Raw genomic sequence first — 5,563 nt, forward strand, 5'->3', positions numbered from 1 at the left:
ACTACAGACACGCCTACATTGCTAACAAGCACCACTGAGAATAGCAGTGAAACTACAATTCCTAGCCCTTTATCCAAAAACAATATAAATTTAACTAGAGAAAATACAGAAGCTTCTACTGTAACGTTAAATCTCAGTACAATGAGAACTACAGAAGAGTTTGCCTCCAATTTGACTTGTTCCAATGCTGCGTACTGCGACCTATATTCTACTTCTACTGCGGATACAAAAATATCTCCATCTATAGAATACACTACAGATACTGGAATAGGATCAACTTTGGCTACAGGATACATTTCTACCACAGAGATTGAGGAGGTAATACCAACTACAGACGGCATAATTGGTATTAAAACTTCGCCAAAAATGACTACAGATCCTAGTACCATAAAAACTAATAGAATACCTACTCCAGATATCAGTACTGAAGACCTACAAACACACTATGTAACTGGTTCTACAGATGTTACGGGTTTAACTTCCGCATTAAATTCCAATTTGACAAAGAATAATGAATCAACTACTACTTTAGCCGCTAGCACGGTTGAAAGTAAATTTAGATACTCAACTGCTAATACATGGATTTTAAGTACAGATTTATAGCACGACAGAAACTTCCAATACCTCGAAAATGGCTATCAAAAACGTTACGGATGTGACAACTCTTTCTAATGATTCAAACATGACACATACTATCCCAAATTCCAGTACCAGTTCGCCAAGTGTTACTGCTTACAATACTAAGAGTACTCCAACTACCACTTATAGTATTGAAGGATCTACAAGCATGTCTCCTACTGACATCATCACAATTGGGACTTCAAAATCATCTAAAGTGATTGACTTGAGGACAACCAAAATGTCAAAATCTCCAAATTTCGGAGCTACAAATTTTGAAACCACTGAAAGTGTGAAAGGATCTACAGCGGATGATTTTAGTTCAATAGAGACAATAAATCCATCAAATCCTACTCTAGACTCAATAACAACGATAACTAACGAAAAAGCTACAACTCTATTTGCAAATTTAAACACAACAAATAATACGGCGACAAATTTAACGATATCTATAAAAAAACTGACAGCAAGGTTGACGTCGAACATAATATTAGTAGCATTAATATCATGCATAACTATACTGCTGTTATTATCTATATTCATATACAGACAGAATCCGACGGCGTGTTGGATCTAAACATTATGACTTAGAAGATGATATTAAACTAGACTCATTCAACTTATACTGCAGTTCTAATACACGTGACACAAATAATGTTTCTGGTAACTTTGGAACTGACGTGCCAATCAGCATACTAAAAAGGATATCAAGGCCACAGTATCTAGACTCGCTAGAACCCTTTGAATGATGATTTTTATTTATACTTGTAGTTAAAGTACATTTTTGAGTTTGAAAACATATTAAGACACAAACATAAGCCTGCTGCAAAGAATCTACGTCAAGATTTGTCTGCTCATTAATTCCTTGAATTATAAAAAGTACGTTCGGCATGCTTCAAGGAAAGGGTCGCTAAGAAGTAGACTGGACCACCTGGTCATATGCAAGATCTTTTGGGGCAACACGTAATAATAATATATTTTTCCCCTCACTAGCTCAGAAACACGTGTTTTGTCCTTTAATAGCAGCGGGTAAAAACGCATTTTATCCACTAGTGGGTAATGTAATTTGACCTTGAATAAAGTCAAATTAACTGCTTTAAAATTGATAAAAGTAGGTGAATCTAGTAATAAAGATGATTTACCACCTGTGGAACTACTGGAAGCAGTGATAAACGCATTTTTTGCGTTGTAGTTTCCTCGCTATTAGTGAGGGGAAAAGTTTTGTGTTACACTCGGGTGCAAATGTATTTTAATTCTCGTGTGTTAAAAAACTTGCAAGTTCAGGATTTTATTCTCGAACCACTCGCTTCGCTCGTGGTTCAACTATAGAATCCTTTCACTTGCTCGTTTTTCTATTCCACACTCGGCGTTAAAATACAACTTTGCCCCCTTGTATAACAAATAACTAATGTAGGTACTTAAAATGGTGGCCAGGTGAATTGTGTTATTGATCACAGATCTAATGATACTAATTTATTATTAAGCTAATCTCATCATTTTCCATTTTACTGCGGTCCATAATTGCATTGTAACTAAAAGTAAATTTTAACGGCCTTATTCATAAAAAATCCTTAAATCGTTGATGATCTACGTTTTAGTTAAACAACTGTTTAGGCTTATTTCACGGTTGTTATGAGGTTGTATTCATAAACCCATTTTAACAGCACAATAACTAATATGCACTTGATGAACTGTTTAGGCTTATTATGTTGGCATTATTGACAAATCATAGACAAAAACGTGGCTGAACTTTAAATTAAAAAAAGTTTGACAGCCATTTGACAGCCGCTCTAGAAGGGAAATCGTAAATTTAGAAACTAGATGGATGGTTTTATTGTTTTATTTAACCTATGATCTGAATTCATATTAATATTTCAATAGGAATAGCGTCTGTGGCACATTCATAAATAAGATAAGATCGTGTGACGGGCGATTTTATTTTAACCTCGGCGACCAGCGACCACCATACAATCGATACAATCCGCGCGTTGTGAGCCTTTTCAACATTGACACTATAATATAATCCGCATATATAATCGATGAAGGCAAACCAGGTAAGCTTACACCGTTTTGTATATTTATTTCTTAATATACACTGTTATAACGGTGAGAGTAGTGTCACTTGTCAGTCATGTTTAAGTATGAACTTGAGTTGAAGGATACCGATACCTACTCTAATAGTAATAAATCAAACCTGCTTGTGGTTATTTTGTCTTTCACGGCAAAACGGAGACAAATTGACGTGATTGTGGAAATAGGTGAAGGGATGGAGAATGACATACGTAACTTTTTGTCTCTTTCTAACGCGAGCGAAGCCGCCGGCAAAAGCTAGTAGGTATATACGTGTCTTGATGTAGTTTAGTCGTGAACAAAACTAAAATGTAATTAGGTTACCTGTGTTATTTTGCTATAAAGAGTGTTAATAAGATTGTCTTCTGTACTGTGGAGTATGACACTCCTATAACCCTAGTTTGGACACTTGTCTACCAGACATTGCCTGTGTCATCATGTCATGTAAAACTTTGTGTTTCTTTTTACATAAATTTACTTACTAGTTATTTCAAACTCTCAAACAAAGAGTAGCCTAGCCATTGCAGTTCTCTATTGCTTATGTACCATTTCAAAATGATACTATTCCTATTTTGATATAAAACTATGTACAATGAGTTCTCATGATAGTATTAATTAGTCAGAGAACCTATTAAATGAAATTGCATTGTACAATCTATCCGTTAAAATTATGACTATCACATAATAGCTAAAAATTAAAGAAAAACATGTTCATTAAAAATATTTTATTTATGTCTGATGTGTCTTTTTCAGATTCTGACAATTCCATCTTCAGCTTGGGACCGAGCAGCAGCAGCAGAGGGAGGCAGCAAACTGTAACAAATAAAAACTATAACTACCATGATTTTCAGCAAATGTTAATAAATATTTTTAATAAGAGGAATGTCTACTTTAATTTTCCTAAATAAACATTATGATTTGTTTTATTTGCCCAGATGTAAAAATGTCATTTGAACTCACTCCAGTTGGTTAGTGAAGTGAGTAGGTAGTAATCATTTATCTATTATTGCAAATTTAATAGGACATAGTAATTCTATTCTACTTATACACTGGGATATGGACTAGAATCTAACATTTTGTCCTTGCCTGATTCATGGCAGCAAGTCAAATGTGACATGGACAGGCTAAATGGAAATGAATATTAAAAGAAGCTCAGGTAACATATAAAATTATATACAAATAGGTACATCCATGAGTGTAAAATGTACCTAAACCATACATTTTTGTGCTAGGTGCCTTTGAATATTATATTGTAGAATTAAATAATTACCGGAGTAATATAAAGGACAGTTGAGTGGCAGTAAAAACTACAAATGTACTTAACTATGTTATTTGTGATGGTCGTCGGGGTGGTTTCATACAGATATGATAAATTAGTAGGAAAATAGCTAACCTCTGGTGATGAGATATGGGAAAAAATTGGTATTCCGTATCTAATTTAGTGCTTATATATTTCAACATGTTTAAATCATGATTATGAATCTAGGTAAGTAATACAAACATTTTACCTGTGATGACTTTTCTTCACTTGATGGCCAAATTGGACACAACTTTTCCAGTAACATGCCAGCATAGGTTGCATCGCTTCATTAAAAGTTTCATTACTGCCAGACAACATTTTTACCTGAATGTAAATTATAAATTACTGATAAAAATATAATTATAATAAAATAATTTGATTTGTCCCTATATTGAAAGTAGTAAATTGTTATTTTTAATTAACATCAGGCTGCAAAACAACATTATAATTTTGCAGCATGGTAATCAAACAAACACTGAAGTATATCTACAGGTAAAAACATGAGGGTGACTGTAATGCAAATACAATAGGATAGTTATTCATCTCCAGGTGGAGACCATATTATTATGCTTTTGATACCACCTTACTAAGCTAAGGTATCTTATATTTAACCTGGTTGTTGTAGAAATAACTTAAATTTAAGTGGTCTAGCACAACCGTGCGTTCTCACGTGCGAGTCCTTTCCTATATCTAGTACGATTTGAAGTTTGAAGTACATAAATGGAAAGGACTGGCACGCCTGATAAGAGACGTCGGCAAGTAGATAAGTAATGAAAACTAAAGGGTTTACATACCTATTTCTGCCACCTCGCCTCTGAACTCGTTCCCTATATAATGCACTTTTTCTTCGACACGATCAAAAGTCTGTTACATCCTTCAGTTTAGGTATATAAGTAGCCCGCATTTCACACAACACATATTACTTTGGTTTTGCGCCACTTAATAATAATTTTAGCTTGTCAATTTAATTACACATAATACATTTTTCTGAGAAAATGTAAGAACAGGCAACAAACACTCGTCTCAGAGGTTCATATCAGTTCATGAGTTGCTGTCAAAAGCCAGCTGATGTGAGGCGGCCATCTTGGATTTTTGCGCTAAAATCCCGTTAAACTAGGGTCGGGCTCATTTTAAAATTTCGAGGATTTACACAAGAGATGATGCACTGTTTAGCGTTAATGTGCGTTTATGAATAAGGTTTTTTGACATCCGCACATCAACAACGTTTTAAATAGGTTGTAACTTTTTATGAATAAGGAATAGTCTTTAACCTTTAAAAAAACGCAAGTAATACACATAAACTTAGGTGGAAGACCTCCTAGGCCTTTATCAATCCATGTTGATGACACACGTGCTTCGTTGAAATTCACCGAACGGACCTGAAGGCAAATGTACATATTTTAGAATCTTTATATCCGTATAACAAAAGAACTTAATTTTGTTTGTTTGAGAACCACTGGCTATTACTTAGAGAAAACAAGGTCGGGTAATTCCGGTACACTTTGTGACACGGAATTCCCCACTTCGGGTAAATCTGAAAATGTAATAAAATTGAAGTTAGAATAGTTTAAGCCG

At 34.4% G+C, this 5,563-nt stretch overlaps 1 long non-coding RNA gene across 1 annotated transcript; it reads right to left on the reverse strand.

Annotated features, from left to right (window-relative positions):
- Window positions 1–2,680: 2,680 nt before the first annotated feature.
- LOC125235449 lies at window positions 2,681–5,190 on the reverse strand. Its single transcript, XR_007178087.1, has 3 exons — window positions 4,783–5,190; window positions 4,197–4,312; window positions 2,681–3,501 (listed from the first exon to the last, which is right to left on the reverse strand). It is a non-coding gene; the product is annotated as an uncharacterized LOC125235449 (long non-coding RNA).
- Window positions 5,191–5,563: the final 373 nt, after the last annotated feature.

The sequence above is a fragment of the Leguminivora glycinivorella genome, chromosome 17 (genome assembly GCF_023078275.1).
Source record: "Leguminivora glycinivorella isolate SPB_JAAS2020 chromosome 17, LegGlyc_1.1, whole genome shotgun sequence".
NCBI classification, from domain to species: domain Eukaryota; kingdom Metazoa; phylum Arthropoda; class Insecta; order Lepidoptera; family Tortricidae; genus Leguminivora; species Leguminivora glycinivorella.